The sequence below is a fragment of the Tupaia chinensis genome, unplaced genomic scaffold, assembly GCF_000334495.1.
Source record: "Tupaia chinensis unplaced genomic scaffold, TupChi_1.0 Scaffold145093_1, whole genome shotgun sequence".
Taxonomy (NCBI): domain Eukaryota; kingdom Metazoa; phylum Chordata; class Mammalia; order Scandentia; family Tupaiidae; genus Tupaia; species Tupaia belangeri.
The window spans coordinates 1,021,736-1,042,092 of NW_006204954.1; positions in this window are offsets into that span (position 1 = coordinate 1,021,736).

The window sequence follows — 20,357 nt, forward strand, 5'->3', positions numbered from 1 at the left end:
AAAAGGGTTTGGGAACCCAGAGAATACTTTACCTTAAAAAAAAAAATTTTTTTTTTTGAGAGGTTTTTGCTATAGGGTGTGTGCGCTCGCTTGACAGACAGAGACAGAAAGACAGAAAGCGAGAAATCACTCCCCAGGGGGATGGCCACGCCGCAATCCCTTCTCCTCCCTTCTCCTCTCAGGATCTTGGGCACGCACGCACACGCGCACGGCGTGAGTTTAAGCCGCCGGGTCAAGGACTTGAACTGCGGTCAACTACATGGGAGTCCAGCGACATAGCCATTATGCTAACTGCTGGTCCGCCCAAAAAATGTTTTTAAATTAAAAGTCACAGGGAGACACAGCAGACAGAGAGAGACCGAGAGAAATGGAGAGAAGGAAACAGGGGCAGAGCCCTACCCACTAGGAATGATTCTGGAGGGGGAAGTCTCAGCAGAAAATATTCATTTTTGGTCAAGAAAACCAAGCAATATTTCACAGCTGAAGTTCAGTATTTATCTCAGGATGGGATGGGCCTGGCCTGGGTTTGTGCCTTTCCTAAATGAGATTGCAAAAATCTCTTAAAAAGGGAAGAAAGGAAGAAAGGAAGAAAAAGAAAGAAAGAAAGAAAGAAAGAAAGAAAGAAAGAAAGAAAGAAAGAAAGAAAGAAAGAAAGAAAGAAAGAAAGAAAGGAAGGAAGGAAGGAAGGAAGGAAGGAAGGAAGAAAGGCAGAAAGGAAGGAAGAAAGAAAGGAAGAAAGAAAGGAAGAAAGAAAGAAAAGATAAAGAAATGGGAACTCCTGGTTCTTCAGCCTTAGGACTCTAGGGCTTGTATCATCAGCTCCTGCGTCTCAGGTCAGTTTCATCTTTGGCTCCCCTGATTCTTGGCTCTTTGTACATGGACTGAATTACATCATTGACTTTTCTGTTTCTCCAGTTTACAGATGGCATATCGGGGGCCTCCATTATCTTGTGAACCACTTCCCATAATAAAACTCTTCTTATATATTTCTATATATCCTATTGGTTCTGTCTCTCTGGAGAACCCTGACTAATACATCAACTTAAATCAAATTCTGAAACAAGATTGGGTTTTTAATTCATTTAAAAATTAATTTATTAATACCAAATGGTCCTTTAATTAAATGTATTTCTCATGCAAAACTTGATAGGCTCAAAGTCATTGAACTAGAAGACACTTTAGAGATCTTCTTCGGCCCCCTTACTTTATAGTGAAGAAGTTGAGGTCTAATAAACTTACTCAAGGTTATGTGGCTAGTCAAAGACAGATCCAGAAAGACTCTTAAGATGTTGGATAAAGGCAGAAAATACAGCAACTTAGCGAGAACATATATCTGATAAGACAAGTCTTTGAGTTCCTCAAATTGCACTTCAAAGCCTGAGGTGGGGTGCCTATAAATAAGGCTGGCTCTGCCTTTTATGTACCTTTACCCCAGAAATGTTGGGATGTTTTGTGTTTTGTTCATGATTACATCTCACATATGTCTGCTTTCTCCTCAGAATCCCCTCTCACAAAATTGATCACATTATAGATATGATTTACCTTTTTTAATTTGCTCAAGTGTTCCATTGCAGGCTGCTTTAGTGAGCCAAAAATAGAAGCAGTCCTATTTGAGGCATTAAAATCAAATGACTCCGTTAAGCCTAGCCAGTTCTTGCTGACCTTATAAATCATTTTCACAGCATTGTAGAGCATCATTGGAATTTTAAGGAAAAACCTTCACTTAGAACCATTACCAGAAACTATATTTCTTCCTTCTTGTTTCTCCCTTGGCTTGAAAAATTCTTTGTGCTTTCTGTCTCCTTTAAAACCAGCATATCAATCCATTTCTGGCTATCGGCCCAGGAAAGATGTGCCTGAACCCATTAGGCTGAGAGGGTTTTGTTGTGTCACTGCACTGGAAGATTAAGTGGCCAGGATGACTTCATGTGAAAGAGCTAGAAGAAGAACTTTCCGCTTCCTGACACAGCATTTAACATGAGACAAGACAGTGGGCATCTTTGACCTAGACAATCTCCTCCTCTGAAGGCAGAAAGCAGGGATGCAAACTCAGCCAACCAGGGCAATCCCTTCTAGTCTTGTAAGCAAAAGCGTCAGAGGAATACATTATTTTAAAATAAACTGATTATGGGAATTCACCTTCTTAAATGGAAGTGTCACCACATAATGCCACAGCAGCACATTCATCCTCTACGTCAGCTTCAGTCTCAGGGGAGTTATTTTTTTTACTGAGGTGAATGCATCAGCCTGACCTTTCTCTTTTCCTGTCAGTTGTTCTGAGCTGAAGGATTTTCACTCAGCTTGTTTTTCTTCTCTCTCTCTGCCTCCTTCTCCTGAATACAGGCAATGGTCACATTGCACATAGTGCAGGACCACTAAAAGGACTGCAAAAGCTGATACTATGCAAAACAGGCTGAATAAAATTGATGGAAAAGATCACAATTGTTCTGTGACATTTAAAAATCCTTGTTGAAACATTAAAAACTCTCTTATTGTTAGTTAAATAATGTACAGGGACATGAAAAATAGTAAAGTCATTATTTATTTATTGGGTCATAGGAAAAGTCATGACACATTTTTGCAAAAAAAAACACATCATGATTTTTCTGATGAATTAATAGTATGTTATAATTTAAAACGTTAGAAACATTGAAAATTAAATAATTTTACTCCTATATTTTTCAAGAGTACTTTGAAGATTGTCTTCATTTATCATATAGTTTTCATACAAAGATAGAATCTTTTTAATGCCTTCACAAACTATCATACTCTTTTTCGAAGTTCGGATCTGCTTCCATTGGCTTATCCTTTGTATTTTCAACACTGTGAAATGTCTCCTAGAGTTCCTTTAATATGAATTTTTTTTTGGCAGTGTCACTTACTCTGGGATATCTATATCCTTTTTGTCACTATCATTATTTTTAAAATTTTTGTTAATAACTCTGATTTGTTCCTCTAGCTGCAGATCTCTTGAACAGCAGTGGTATTAACATTCTCATAGTCACTAATTTTTCTATAATTCCATTTGCCTCCAATTAAAATTTCACTTCCAGCATTATCACTTCTTGTTTCATTGCTTCACTTTCTTCCTTTATGGCCATTTCTGCACATCAATGACTCCTTTTTATAAACCATCATATGGGTTTGTCATGAGGAGACAAGAGGCACCATAGCTACACACTTTGCTGCCTGTGCATGAGTTGAAAATAGATGTGTAGTGACCAATTACTGACACACACTGAAAGAAGAGACATGACTATTCACTGATCAATTTATTGATCTGTTATTTACATACTGATTTGTAGACTGAAGACATAGCAGTACGGTTTGTACTTTAAGCAATTGCTTAATATATTGTGGTAACTAAAATTTGAACAACATTGCTGGGGACTAATGCTATTAACTAAACTGTGGTAGCTGAAATTCATATATATCAAAGTATGCCAAGTAAGGACTTTGTGAGTGTGTGTGTGTGTGTGTGTGTGTGTGTATGGTCAGATTTCATATGGATTTATTTTCCTGATATAAAAGAAACTGTCCTGCTTTCAGTTAAGCAAAATAGAAAAATGATCTTACAGGGGCCTTCTTGTTCTTCAACCAAAAATATTGCTTTCATCCATATGTCAATATTATAAAGATGGAAATTCTTCAGAAATTCATCTAGTAATGTGCCATAAGTCCAACTAAAGTCCCAATGGAATTTGGTGAGAGGGTGGGAAAGGAGAGATTTGATTAAATGTTTCTAAAATTTGTCTGGAAGCATAAATTCTGAGAAGAGTTAAAAAAAAAAAAAAAGCAAAATCACGAACAATAGAGCAGGTTCTGCCCTATCAGATGCTGAAATAAACTCTAAAGCTAGTCAGGCCCTATACTTAGTGGTTAAGACAGCAAGATCCTACAGGGCAAATAGAGTAGTTCAAGTCCCAGTCCTAGTGGCTTGTAAAACACATCAGATGCATAAGTGTGCATGCCCCAAATCTCAACAGGATGAATAAACAGAGGAAAAGGAATTGCAACATGACCGTGCCCCACTGCAGAGTGATTTCTCTCTCTTCCTACCCCCACTCCTGCCCCTAGTTCCTCTTTGATCAGAGCACATATCATCTGGGGAAAAAAAATATATATATATATTTAAATATAAAGCTATGATAATTAAGATGATAAGAAACTAGCATCAGAATAAATAAATTTAGTATATGATAAAACTAGCATTTTTAATCAGTAGGAAAAACATGGATGATTCAATAATTGCTTGTGGTGTTGGCATAGCTAGGTAGGTAAATCATTTTGTTCATATTAAAGTAAGAATTTTTCTTTGAGATCTTACAAAACTGTATTTCAGATTAACTGAAGGTTTATGGTCATTGGTAAAGTCATGATTGACTTTGTTTTTTCTATATAAAAATGTGTCATGACTTTCTCAATGACCTAATATATATTGGGTTGTTGGAAAAGTCATGATGTATTTTTCTATGTAAAAATGCATGATGTATTTTTTTCTATGTAAAAATGCATCATGACTTTTCTGGCAATCCAATATATACATATATACACAATCATGTGCCACTTAATGACAGGATACATTCTAAAAAATACTTTAGAAGAAATGTGTCATTAGGCAATTTTGTTGTTGTGCAAACATCAGAGTGTATTTGCATAAATCTAGAAGGTATAGCCTATAACATACCTAGGCTATATGGCATAACTTACTATAATCTATTGGACCACTGTGGTATATGTGGTCAGTTGTTGACTGAAATATTTCTTTAGTTTGCTTATGCCTATGTATATATCTCCAGGGAAGTGCTGAAACAATAAATACGTATATATTTTTGTAAGCTTGGATTAGGCAAGGACTTTTTAAGTATGACCATTGAAACCAGAAAACATAGTGCAAACTGGAAGATTGCTTGGAAAAATATTCCAGCTACCCCTACTTGGAAGGCCATCAAGAACTGTGAATAATCTGAGATTTTGCCTTGCAAGCTAACAAATTAGTTTGCCTCTGTTTCCTTAATGCTGTCAGAAGGCATGAGACTTGTGGGTCACAAACTGAAAATGAAGGACTTTATTGCTCACACATAGCATGTAGTATGAATTTCATGTTTGCAATGATTCCTCATTTCCTTCCCCTGCCCCTACCCAGGTCCCAAGGAGATGATATAGAGGTAGATCCTGGTTGATGTTGAGAACACAGTGAGTTTGTGTACAGATGAGAAATGCTGAGCATAGTAAACCTGTCTTTCAAAAGAGCTGTTAGCAAATATGCTCAACCTATGCTCCAGAGGAAATCATTACTTTTATTGGCCTGGACAGCCAATGTATCTGTTCTTTGCCTCCGAGGGCCATAATATCTCTATCTGCCAAGGCTTTTCACTATACAAACTTCTTTGAAAAGATCATCTACAACACTGACATAAGACATTAAAAAAAAAAAAAAAAAAGCAAAAGGGGCATGAAGACCTGTCTCCTAGCAAAGGTCATTGCTAGCTAGGAAGAATGAGGTTATGAATGGGAACTGTGTCAACCATCCAACAGTATTTGTCGTCTGCTTTTCAAAGACTGTCCTATAGCTATACTAAACCAGGAACAGCTAGCTACCAAACACTTTCTCTATTGATATATTAGTTTCCTAATGCTCTGTAACAGATTAGCACATAAATTAACACAACATAAATTACTCCCTTAGTCCTGGAGGGCAGAAGTCCAAAATCAGCTTTAATGGGCTAACATCAAGGTGTTGGCAAGGTTGATTTCTCACGGAGGCTCTGAGAGGACACACATTTCCTTGTCTTCCTGGAGTAATCCGGGTTCATCTCCCCATCCCAAGATTTCTAGCTTAATCACATCTGCAAAATCCCTTTGCCATATAAGTCCCAAGTCACAAGTTCTGGGAATTGAGACTTGGAAGTCTTTAGAAAGTCATTTTTCAGTCTACCACAACCAGCTTCAGTAAGTAAAATGTTGTTATTCCTTTAAATATTGTCATTTGTAAACTATCATTTCTTCATAATCAATTTGAAAAGAAAGATAATGTAGATACAAAAAATACAGATTGAAGTTTTCATTTACTTAATAAGTCCCATACACTGAGATTTTTTTGCTTAATAATATTGCCAAGATGCTTCCAAACCTAACAAGAAGTCATTTTTCCTTAAACTGTACACTAGAAATGCACTTGTTTCATATCTTTCCCATTATAAGTAGTTTCTTATCTATTAATGTGGACTTCCTGAGAGCCACTACTAAACAAATTTTAGTATCATTCAACCAAAAGACATATTTCAGTTGCTGGAATGGACTCTAACGTAACCTCCATCTAAAGCCAGGACACCTTTCCCATTTTAAACAAATGCTTAAGTAGCTCATGTCGATGTTTCTGAGAAGAGTGAAGAACCTATTTTAGTAGGCAGGCTTTTATTAGAGTATCAGGTGAGACGATATTCTGGAAGTATTACCTTTAGAATAGGACCGTGATGGTCAATCTGCTAAACTATAGTGCCTAGTCAGTTAGGTGCTACTGTGAAAGTATTTTGATGTGATTCTATAATCAATTTACTTTAAGTAAAAAAGATTTTTTCAGGGCAGCCAGGTGGTATGGTAGTTAAGGTGGTTGGATTCCACATGGCTAACTGCACAGTTTGAATACCAGACCTAGCAGCTTGAAAAACATGCCAGCCGTGTGTGTGTGTGAATGCTCCAAATCTTGACAGAAGAGTGCAGGTGAAGAAATTGTGGCACCGCTGAGGTATGCTTTTTACTTTACCACCTTTTGTCTTTCTCTGTATCCAGTGAGTGCATGTACCCTATAATAAATTTTTTTTTTAAAAAAGATTTGTGTATTATAGATGATCTGAGATTGGGGGCCTGACTAAACCAGTTGAAAACTTAAAGAACAGAAGAACCAGGTCTTCCATGATGAAGAAGAAATTCTGCCTATGGAGTGTAATTCTTTGGCTCAAACCTGAAAGTTCCTGTCTGTCATACCTGACAGCCTACCTTTTGGATTTCAGGCTTATCTAACCAGTCCTCACAATCATATAAGCTAAATCACTTTTTTTGTTGTTGTTGTTATAGGGCGCATGCACTCCCCAGAAAGACAGAGTGAAACAGAGAGACAGAAAGTGAGAAATCATCCTCCCAAGGGGGATGGCCATGCCACAATCCCTTCTCCTCCATTCCCCTTTCAGGATCTTGGGCACACACGCACATGAGCCTGGTGTGAGTTTAAGCCACTGGGTCTGGGACTCAACCACAGTCGACAACATAGGAGTCCAGTGACATAGCCATTAAGCAAACTACTGGTCCCAACTAAATCCTTTTAACAAGTTGATAGATAGACAGATAGACATAAATAATAGGTGATTTTTAATTTATCTATAACATGGGCATAGTAATAAACTCATAGACTTGCTGCAAAACTTAGATTTGATACTTTAGTAACTGAGACAAAGAAACTTGTATAGTGAGTGGCATATATTAGCCCCTTTTGTTATTATTATTTACTACTGTTATCATGTTTTTTTTTTTTTTTTGAGAGGTTTTTGCTATAGGGCGCTTATGCTTGCCAGAAAGACAGAGAGAGACAGAGAGACAGAAAGCCAGACATCACCCCCCCCTATAGGGGGGATGGCCATGCTGCAATCCCTTCTCCTCCGTTCTCCTCTTGGGCACGCACGCACACGTGCCCGGCGTGAGTTTAAGCCACCGGGTCCGGGATTGAACTGCGGTCGACCACATGCGAGTCCAGCGACATAGTCATTACGCTAACTACTGGTCCCACTATTATTTTTTGAAAATTTTGTGAGAGAAGGGAGAGCAAGAGATGGGGAGAAAGAGAAAAAAGGGAAAGATAGAGATAAATATTTTGGCAGGGTCTTGCTGTGTCATAATCCTCCTGCCCCACTCTCCTAATTAACTAGGGTGATGCATATGTGCAAATGCAGTATGTTCAAGTTCATCCAGGAACTAAATTTGGGCATCTCATGTGGCTTCCACCTGGTCCCTACTACTATTATTATGAAAAGATTCTATCTTTTTCTTTTTCTTCAACTTATTAGATGATTTTTCTTTCACGTGGAACTGAAATCTGCTGTTTAGTAACTTATATTCACAGTTCCTAGTTCTACCTCTGCAACCAAAAACAATATATCTATTCATTGTTCACTCAGTTCCACTAATTTATTTGAGCTGAGCTATTTTCCATTTATTTTACCCTCTGTGGGTGAGCAACGTAGGAGGAGCTCAACCAGACATTCTTTTGATCTTGACAGGATCCCAAGGGCAAGGTTCCCTTGATTGTAGGCTGATTTAAAACAGCTCAACTGACTTAACTGGGCTGACTGAGATGTCTCAGACAACTGGCATTTTAACTAGCTCTCCTCTGTCTTTCACATCCCTCCTTCAGAAAAAAACAGGAATGTATTCATGGCTTAAAGAGAAGATTAGAACAGGCAAGCCAGTCGTGCTGTAAGAAAGTTAAGAAGCACAAAAACTTTCATATCTTTGCTTGGATCACATTTGCTAATGTTCTATTAACCAAAACAAGGCACAAGACAAAACCGCGAGGCAGTGGCGGCAGAGGTGGGAGAGGGGACACTATTCAACTGTAAGTCACAGAGCTGGACCAACAAATGAGTCTATTAATCCAACTATGACAGCCTGCCCTCCAGGCACTATTGTTCACATGCCTTCTATGTGCAAAATACATTCATCACCTAGAGAGGCCACCAAAAATCTTAACCAAGCTTGGACCATACTTTTGCAATCTATCAGATTTAGATCTGATTCCGCTTTAACAGGAGATCTGTGAACTATAAGACAAGATGTGTGCACTAGACTTATCATCCTCTGCCTCAAGAACATTGATGATTGCACCTTCTGAAAAGACTACAATAATTGTCTCCAGAGTTTTCCTGCAAGCCACAGACATCCATTCAGCATTTTAAAGTTTATTTTATTTATTTTTTTCCATGATAGAGGGAAAAAAAAGACTGAGGATAGATCATAATATATGGACCCCTCATCTTAGCCAGCCCTTATCGTGGACAGGTGCAGGTACATGGCATGCTTCAGAAGTCTCAGGACTCGAACATAGGACATTCCCATGTGAGGCCAGTTGCACTACCACTGATTCTGCCATTTTCAATGCTCTTCTTCTAAACTCATTCTTTTTTTCCTCAACTGAATCACTTGGTGCCAAAAGTTAAGCAGTTTTATTTAAAGTTTCTGACAAATTGATGTTTTACCACTTAATAACAGTCCTCTATGACACCACATATGTCATACCAGACTCTTCACTTGAAATACCTTTTATCTATTCCAAGGTATTTCACAATTTCTCTTCAATCAGTTGCATTGTGTGGTGTTGATAATATAAATACATATATTTATATCCTGTGTAAATAGATATTTGTGTAGGCAAAAGCAACTACTTCACGACCACTCATTGGTTGTGAAGAAAAATGACAAGATTGCATCAATTGTAAGACAATTTCAGGTATGATAAAATGAGGAATAAATGTGTTTTAGAATTGATGGACTATGATAAATTTGAGAGTGGTCAACATATAAAAGATATTTGAGGCCACATGACTAGTTGACATTGCCTGGGTAGTGAGTGTACGCAGCAAAAAGGTTTTAGTTTTAGAACTAATTCCGAAGACACTCCAATATTCAGAGAATAAGAAGGTGAGGAACACTCAGCAAAAAAGAGCTACAAAGTATAGCTTGTGAAAAAAATAAGAGAAAGAACCATGAAAAATGATGCCACACTCCCTGGAAGAAGAAATCATTCAAGAGGAGGTAATGGCCAGCTGAGTCAGATGCTGATGCCAGGTGGAGTAGAAGAGGGCTAAGAATAGACTTTAGTAAGCAGCAATATGGGCAATATTGGTGACCTTAGCAAGAGCTATTTCAATGAAGTGGTAAAGGCAAAAGCTTGATAGGCATGGGTTCAAGAAAGAATGGAAGGTCAAGAAGTGTGAGACTGGCAGATTATGTAATGGTTATGTTGCAGGACTGCCACATAGTCAATCGTGGTTCGAGTCCTGGACCTGGCAACTTAAAACTCATGCAGGGTGCATGTACATGAGTGCCCAAAATTCTGAGAGGAGAATGGAGAAGGGACTGCAGTGTGCCCATCCCCCTGGGAGTTGATTTCTCAATTTCTTTCTCCCTGTTTCTCTCTGTCTCTCTGGCAAGCACACATTCCCTATAGCAAAAATCACTCTTTAAAAAAAAGTGCAAGAGGAGGGCCAACAAGTGGTGTTTTGGTTATGGCACTGAATTCCCACATGAATGACCGCAGTTCAAGTCCTGGACCTGGAAACTTCATCACTTTCCCTCTCTCTCTCTGGTGAGTGTACGTATCCTCACATTCCCTTAATAATAATAAATGAATAAATAAATAAATAAAAATAAGTAAATAATTCTTTTAAAAAAGAAGTGCAAAAGCTAAGTAAGAGCAAATTTTTTAAAGAGTTTTGTTGGTAAGGAGAACTTACCAACAATAGAGCAGTAGTTGGAGGGTGCTGTCAAGCCAAGGGATGGTTTATTACAATGGAAGATGCTGCAGAGTACTTGGATGCTAAGTACTCTGGGGACCATCCAATAGAGAGGACAAATGTAATAATGTGAGGGCAAGCAGATAAGTACCAGAGTGATGTCCTTAACTAGGGGAGAGAGGATAAGAGCAGGTGCACAAGAAAGGGGATTGACCATGGCTAAAAGCAAGAGCAGAATATCCATTAAGCAGTAAAAGATTATTTATGTATTGGTAGATAGGCTGCTGGGAGTGTGCAGAAGTTTACTTTTGATGGGCTCTGTTTTCAGAATAAAGATTTTTTCAGTCCTACTGACAGTGATATAGAGACTACTATTTGACAGAAACAGAAAACATAGAGTCTCAATATTTTCTTGATAAATTTTCTTGAGTTCAATAAATAGTCTTCAGTTATTATTATACAAAATATGTTTAGACTATAAAAAATAATTTCCTTCTCTATTCTAATGCTCATTCCTGTCTTTTCTATTTCACTGGTACTGCATTGTTCCTGACTATTGTGACACGGTTAAGTGAAGATGATGAGTATCCTTGATTTGTTTCTGAAATAATGAAATGCTTCTAGTGTTTCCACACTGAGTGGATAATTCACTACACTACCCTACACTACACTACATTATACTACTACACTACACTATGCTGTTTTGGAATAGCACTGCATTTTCAAATTAAGAAAGTACTGTATTTCTTTTTTTTTTTTTTTTTTGTAAGAAAGTACTACATTTCTAAAGTTTAAAACTGAAAACAAAATTTTTATCAAATGGTTTTTGGGTACTAATCACATAATTTTTCTTAAGTTCCTGACATAATATATTAATAAATATTTTTATTCCATAAAGAACTTGTGGGAAGGACCAGCAATTAGCATAATGACTATGTTGCTGGACTCCCATGTAGTCGACCACTGTTCAAGTCCCAGACCCAGTGGCTTAAACTCACGCTGGGCGCGTGTGAGTGCGTGCCCAAGATCCTGAGAGGAGAATAGAGGAGAAGGGATTGCAGCGTGGCCATCACCCCCTGGGGGGGGTGATTTCTGGCTTTCTGTCTCTCTGTCTCTCTCTATCTTTCTGGCAAGCGCATGTGTCCTGTAACAAAAACCTGTAAAAAAAAAAAAAAGAACTTGTGGACATATCTCAAGTATTAAGAAATGTTTAGGCCAGCCAAGTGGTATAGTGGTTAAGGTGGCTGGACCCTGTGTAGTCAACAGTACGATTCAAGTCCCAGACCCAGTGGCTGGGCACGTGTGCATGCATGCCAAAAATCCCAAGAGGAGAATAAAAGAGAAGGGATTGCTATGTGGCCATCTTTTCAGGGGTGTTTTCTCACTTTCTCTCTTTCTCTCTCTTTGTGGCAAGCATACATGCCCTATAGCAAAAAGAAAAAGGAAAAAAAGGAGAAAGAAATGCTCACTGAGTTACTACTTTCCAGGTTGAATTTTGAAGTAAATAAAAATAAAGCATGGTATTCTCCAGTTGATCTGTTGTGTGATTTCTCTCAAGACCACGAAAGAAGGAGTGTAGCTATTGAGGGTGGATTCTATCTAAAAGGCTGTTATTGTTATGCAGGCTGCATCCTCTCTGCACAGCTCATTCCAACCTCATTACAAAGAAAATTATGAATTAACAGCAGTTGATGAAGAGTTTGAATTCCATTTTTTTCCCCTTGCCAGCTCTAAGGCATGAAACGATCTTTACATTTCTTATTTTGCAACTAGCCCTGCTCTTTTAGGAGAGAGGGGGAAAAAAAAAAACTGAAAATGTCTCTTTTGAAAGAAAATTGCATTAGAGAGAGGAAATGAAGAGAAAATTGACATCGATCCATTGCTTTTAAACATCAATATATTTTTCTTTTTAGAATTTTGCCATAGAGCATGTGAGCTCATCAGAGAGAGACAGAGACAGAGAGAGGGAAAGTGACAAATCACCCCCCCAGGGGGGCTGGCCATACCACAATCCTTTCTCCTTCTGGGATTTTGAGCATTCATGCACACATACTGGCATGATTTTCAAGCCACCAGATTCAGGACTCGAACTGTGTTTGGCCATGTGGGAATCCAATACCTTAACCACCCTGCCACCTGCTGGCTCCTAAACATCATTATTAAACAAACATAATTCTGTCTTCCTTATTTTGCATACAGTTCTCAAACTATTTGTCATTCAAATGTACCTTTCAAATGAGACTTTGTACTATTCTTCTTGCACTATTTCAGTAAGTACATTTATATTCTAGTTCTTACCATACAGATTTAAAGTTAATGACTTGAGATTACAGCTGCTGACACAAAACTCTTCTTTTTGGGGACAGAAAAGCATGGTTTAAGCTTCTTCCTTCTTTGTCTATCAGAGAGGACACTTTAATACAGGGCTGTACGGAATGGAGAAATGCTGCCCGAGCCTCAGTTTATGGTGCCACCATGTAAAGACAAAGCAGTGCTTTGAGGCTTTCCCTCAAGCCTCACCAGTCCAATCCCATCTCTATTTTATAGTGCCTGTAATGCATGCATCCCAGGCTCTGCATATAAAGCATAATTAAAACAGGCTTTACTCCTAGAAACCAGAATGTTCTTTCTATTGCCAATTCTCAGAGCCACAGGGACAGATTTCAGGATACTAATCCCTCTCAGAAACATCTATCCTGCTATATGGAACCTGAGAATGCTTAAGAGATTTACACCCAGTGCATACATTATCATATTCAACATGAGAAACAGAAAAGTGTCAAGAATAGGTCTCAGGCATTCTTTAAGTTTTAAATAAATATCTACATGAATTGGAAATAAAATATGTCTACAGACAAGCAGCAAGGATTTTTGACATATGATTCAGCTGATTAATTCATAAGTCCACCCTTTGATTTTAGGCAGACATCGAGCTGACTTGAAAAGTGACAGTTGCTGCCATCGTTTAATAAATATTTCAAACGACCAAAATGCATACAAATGGTATTTCACCAGACCCACTCCTGTCATCTTGCCTACCTTTATGTTCTGGCAAACTTGACGTGCCTGTATTTGAAAATCACTAAACTTGCAATACCATGGAAATGCTGTGGTTATTTGGTTTGGTTCCTTGGTAGCACCACTTCAGTGCCAGATGCTGCATGCTTCACAGTGAAACAACCAACAGGAAAACTGTTGAAAGTAATGCATTCAATTGCCATGGATGAGTCTGTCATTTACAGGAATCAGCATGCTATAGCAGAGACTCTAGGGACAGACTACATGGCTTGGATTCCTGTCTCTGTTCTGTGCTTGCTTTGTGAGGTCGGCAAATTTCTTTGAAGTGTCTCTTTTCAATCTGTAAAATGGTAGTAATAATAGCACTTCCTCAAAGGGTTATAGGGAGTAATCCTTATACTTGGTGTCTGACACAAAGTAAATGCTCAGTAAATGAGAGCCACATAAATACTGAATTGTATCATCTAGATTTACTTTTGTGCCCTATTGCATATGTGTATTTTACGTAGTGAAAGGTGAAGATGAAAAACTACAATTTCTTGGGACCAGCAGTTAGCGTAATGGCTATGTCGCTGGACTCCCACAGTCGACCGCAGTTCGCATCCCGTACCCAGTGGCTTAAACTCACGCCAGGCGCGTGTGCATGCGTGCCCAAGATCCCAAGAGGAGAATGGAGGAGAAGGGATTGCGGCAAGGCCATCCCCCCTGGGGGGTGATTTCTTGCTTTCTATCTCTCTGTCTCTGTCTGTCTGGGGAGCGCATGCGCCCTATAGCAAAATCCTCTCCAAATAAAAAAACTACAATTTCATGAAATGTAAGAAGTAATTCATTATTATTTATGCAGCTAACTTTAGCTCAAAAGGGGGAAAAAGCACAGCTCTTATGATAAGAGGTGTGAGACCACTCTCACTATTCCAACATGCTGTCACTGCTTCTGTTCCAGCAAAGCAGAGAAGAGGATTCCATAGAGAATGGAGAGCAAGACCTCTTAACATGGACGGGGAGTTTGTGTCATTCATAGAAAAACAAGAAGACTGGTTATTTCATTTGATGACAAACTCAGATAATGATTTCAGCCAAGAATACAACTTAAAAAAAAAAACTTGAAGAATCCAATTCCCTTTATGACATTAACTTTCTAAGAGTGTGTTCTCATGTCTTTAGGACAATTGACAAAATGTTTTATTTAAGCTCTCATTGTAAAAGCAAAGAATTTAAGTGAGATTCAATTGTTCTGTTTACAATAGGAACAAACAAAATTATTGACCGAACCTGAGTTTCTGCCATGAAATTCAAGAGTGAGAGAAATTCAAATAGAGGGAACCAGCAGTTAGCATAATGGCTATGTTGCTGGACTTCCACTTAGTCGACCATGGTTCGCGTCCCAGACCCGGTGGCTTAAAACTCACACCGGGCGCGTGTTCGTGCGTGCCCAAGATCCCAAGAGGAGAATGGAGGAGAAGGGATTGCGGCAAGGCCATCCCCCCTGGGGGGTGATTTCTGGCTTTCTGTCTCTCTGTCTCTCTCTGTCTGTCTGGCGAGTGCACGTGCCCTATAGCAAAAACCTCTCCAAAAAAAAAAAAGAAATTCAAATAGAAATTAAAAAAACTCCTTATTAACTGATGGTCATTATTGTTTAAATGAAAGCAAAACTTCTTAAAATAAATCAAAATAACAAATAATGATAAGAATATAAAAATAAATTTGTAAGTTGATCTACTTGAATATTAGTATTATAATTTCAGTTATAACATATTTTATCCATAATTCCCAATCACTTTAATGATATTAATATGTAGTATTATAAAATATTCTCATCTTTCACAAAAAATCCTCTCGAATAAAAAAAAAGAGTGCAAATAAGGGACAATGAGTATTTCTACAGATTTTTGGGCATAGTTCATATATGCTCTTAATTACATATGATTTGAATTCAATTTATCCAATATCACCAAATATTTGAGTCATATATTAGATACTATGTGTCATTTGTTCAAATTAAACAAGACTCATTCTACCAATAAGTACTTACAACCCTTGGAATGGGAGAATATTTTTGTAAGCTGTGCCTCAGATAAGGGACTAATAACCAGAATACACAGGGAACTCAAGCGGCTTATCCCCTCCCCCAAAAAATGATTAACCCAATTAAGAGATAGGTAAATGAACTGAACAAAAAAACTCTAGTCAAAAAGTATATGAAAAAATGCTCGACATCCCTCATTATAAGGGAGATGCAAATTAAAACCACAATGACATACCACCTAACCCCTGTCAAAATGGCAAAAATTAAAAATACAAAAAATGATAAGTGTTGATGGGGATGCGGTAAAGGGAATCTCTCCTACACTGTTGATGGGAATGAAGATTGGTCCAGCCACTGTGGAAAACAGTATGGAGGTTCCTCAACAAAGACCCACAAACAGAACTACTATATGATCCAGCAATTCCACTCCTGGGTATCTACCCAAAGGGCAGGAGAATGCTCAGTCAGAAAAGTGCTTGCAGATCTATGTTTCTTGTGGTATTATTCATGATTGCTTAGACATGGAATCAACCCAAATGTCCACGAACAGATGAATGGGTTGAAAAAGTATGGTGCCCATACTCCATGGAATACTATTCAGTCATAAAAAGCAACAAGACCCTGGAATTTGATAGAAAGTGGATGAATATGGAAGATTTATTGCTGTGTGAAGCAAGTCAGGCTATGAAGGAGAGACATTGTACATCACCACTTAACATATACTGACTGTCTGCACTCTATGATAGAGATTGAAAGAGTGGAGAGCACAAAAGCATTGAAAATAGTTATGGACACTAGAGACAGTGAGGAAGGAGGGTGGGGAGGAAAAGAGTATAGGGGAGATAATTAGAAAGAAAAAATAGAGAAGTAAGACATTTGTGGGACAAAGAAATGGTTTATTACCTGTTGATGATAATGTGTACAGTATTGTCAACTGGACTGGTCTGACGTGTATTTCATGTTGGGTAAATTCTCTCTATAAGCTAAATGATGTAGAGCAATTGAATATATAAAAATAATTATAATAGTAAATTTTTTTAAATAAAGAAATCTTGAAAGTTTTAATTACCTAAAGATTTTCTGCATTCCTCAAGATAAAGAAGAAAGCTAGACAGAGGAAGAGGTTGCAAGACATGGAGAGTCTTGACGTCCTGATGTGGATGCCCAACTATAAATGTTGTGAGCTAGACACCAGATGCAGTTGTGACTGGTTTGGATGATATTACCATGGAAGAATTGCTGACATTTCCACAGACATATGAGAGGTCAAAAGCAGATTGTCAAAGACCAGAGTTCAATACCAGAAAACTGAAGATCAAGTATGCTCTCTATGCTACAATATTACATAAGCTTTCATGGAACTGAAAACCCATTTTAAATACCATTTAATTTTGTTGAGTTTAAATCCGAATTGATAATAAATAATCACACTGATTTGCTTACAAGGTAGTGACAAGATTGTGCTCTCATTTTATTACTTTTTATTTTTTTAGAGAGAGAGATTTTTGCTGTAGGGTATGTGCGTTTTCTGGAGAGAAAGAGAGACAGAAAGCGAAAAATCACCCCCTGGAAGGATGGCCACGCCACAATCCCTTCTCCTCCATTCTCCTTTTGGGATCTTGGGCATGCATGCACACGTGCCCAGCATGAGTTTAGGCCACTGGGTCCAGGACTCGAACCATAGTCACCTACATGGGAATCCAGCAACATAGCCATTACACCAACTGCTGGTCCCTGTGTTGTTGTTATTCTAAGAGAAATAAAAGTAAACCCAAGGAAGCAAAAGAGAGAGAAAACTATTCATGCTGAAGAAGAGGTGGGGGAAAGTTATGAAAGACATACAAAAAAGGAAGAAATGAGATAAAACTGTGTAAGATTAGAGGATACAGAACCATGTAAAATGGTTACGGATACTGGAGAGAGTGTGGGAAGAGAGTGGGAGAAAGGGGAGACTATGAGAAAAGAGATTAAGGAGAAAATAGAGACATCTATGCAATATAGAAATGGATTATTATCTGCTGATGATAACACGTATAGTATTCTCAACTGGACTAGTGTGAAGAGTAGTCATGTTGGGAAAATTCACTTTACAAGGTAAATGATGTATAGTGATTGAACATAAGTAAATAAATAAATAAAACTGGAAAAGAAAAGGCACTTACTGGTGCAGACTCAGAGCCTCTCTTGATAAAGACAGAATAGCTTCTTGCTTTGCAGTACTGTTCAATGTGGTGTTTCATAATACTGATCTATGGTTAAATATTAACTGAACCAACAGGGCAGTGGCCACTCTTCCCTCTTTCAATTTATATGCTGATCCTCCTAGAAAACACATTGTTGTCTTCAGTCTCTCACATTTCCTCGGCAAGAATTAGTCACATGGCCCCAGTTTAACCATAAGGGATTCTCCCTGTCTGTCTAGGAACAGGAAAAGTGTGGTAGACATTCTCTCCAACACATACTAACACGTTTCTGCTTAGAAAATAAAAATGACCATCTGCTCTTGTGATTGACACACTCTCTTCTCTAACCTAGTGGTGGTAGCCTACTAGTACATTTTCACATTCACTCCGTCATGCATTCATTCCTTCAAAATGCCATGGTGGGAATAATGTATTGGAGGGACTAGAGCTGTAGTTACACCAGGTTACAAACTCCTTCAAAGTGAGATAACACCTGTTTTATTGTGTGCCTCATTTACCTATTCCCCACTCTTAAAAAGCATGTGTCCTACACAAGCTCATTAATGTGATAATCCAAAATAGTTTTTTAGACAAAGGAGTCTATTTTCTCATTACTTTTTTAAACATTTGGGCTTATTTCCTGAAGGGTTCATTTAGTACTTACTATAATTCATCTCAAGTAATTTCACACCAAGCCACTGAAAGTGTTAACTCTCAAACCTAGCAGATTACTAGTCAATAAAGAGACACAAGCATCTGGTAGCTTATTTTTTAAAAGGTGGCAGAATCATTTGCAATATGAACTTAAAGTCAAAGAATCTTATTTAGGTTTTCTACATTGCTTTTCATGTTTCTGTTATAAACAGCAAACAAACTTCTCTTGGCTTTGCTGTTCTCATTTTCATTATTTCTCAACAGCCTGCTGTTCTCTCCCCCACACTCTCTGTCACTCAGGGCATGTATGTGTACCCAGCATCCCAGTGGAGCCCATGAGGGGTGGGAGGGTGAAGGGAAATGAGACGAATAATAAGGGAACATTTCAGGGAACATGAGTAGTGTACACTTCATTGCTTCTCTTTTCCTTTAAGTCAGCACTGATGCCAAGGACAGATGAAGTTTGCAGGTGTAGGACATCCAAATCTTCAGGGTGTTGTGCTGCCCCAGGGGGTATTTGTCTCTACATAGACAAGCAGAAAAATACTTCTCTCTTGAAGCCTCTTCTCCAATAAGAGCTTAGCAAATAAGAAAGATTATATTGTCTATGATTGATTTCTCCTTAGCCCCAATTTTTCCCTATCCCATATCCTCTTCACTCCTACCCTCAATCCTGTTCTCTAAGCTACCAGGGAGGTAGTGTGTACTTAATATATTCATTCATTCAGAAAAATACTTAATGTTGAAAGAAATTAGAACACCAGCTTCAAGCCAGACATATTGTCTTTGTGTCTTAGTTCAGATCCTTATTAGCTATGTGACCTAAGACAAGTGAGGTAACTTCTCTAGGTCTCAGTTTCTTCCTCTGTAAAATATTAGACTTTCTCCTTTTGTACTAGCAATTCTCCCTTCGTGGAATGCTCCATGGCTCAGCCATCTCCTTCAAGACCTTGATAATTCTTGTCTCAATGATGTCTGTTTTGTTACTTTATTTATTTACTTTTTAAAGAATCTCTTTATTTATCTTTATTTATTTATATATTTAAATTTGACCAGAAAGGGACAAAGTGAGAGAAAGAGAGAAAGTGAAAAAGCAAGCCGCCATGTACAGTACTCTAACCATGATCAGCAATGTGGGAGTCCAGCACCGTCAACCATCATGCCACCTGCTGATCCCATTATTTGATATAAACTTCTCAGCCACCTCCTACCTCTAGCCACATACTCCTGTGGTTCTTACATGTTTCCTTTTGCTATAGCACCTAGGATATTCTAATGTATGTACTTTACTGATTTATCTACTGCTCTCCTTCTGCAAGACTGTAGACACAAGGGTAGAGATCTTTGTTTACTATATACTCAAGCATCCAAAATAGTCTCTGGCACACAGTTGGGGCTCTATTAGTAATTACTGAATAAAAGAATGGTCTATTGGGGCCAGTAGGTGGTGTAGTGGTTAAGGTGCTGAACTTCTACATGGCTGACCATGGTTCGAGTCCTGGACCTGGCAGCTTGAAACTCATGCCAGGCACGTGTGCATGAGTGCCCAGAATCCTGCGGAAGAATGGAGAAGGGATTGTGGTGTGGCCATCCCCCTCAGGGGGTGATTTCTCACTTTCTGTCTCTCTATTTCTCCAGTGAGAGCACACACTCTATAGCAAAAAATCTCTCTCTCTAAAAAAAGAAAGAAAAAGAAAAAGGTCAGGATCAGCAGATGGTGTAATGGTTATGTTGCTGGACTCCCACATGGTTGGCCACATTTTGAATCCTGGACCCAATGACTTAAACTTCACACTGAGCACGTGTGCATGCCCAAGATCCCAAGAGGAGAATGGCGGTGGCTATCATCCCCAGGGAGTGATTTCTCACTTTCTGTCTCTCCAGCAATTATACACACTCACTAGCAAAAATCTCTCTCTTAAAAAAAAATTAAAAATAAAAAAGGTCTATCATCTGAGAATAGATGTGTGA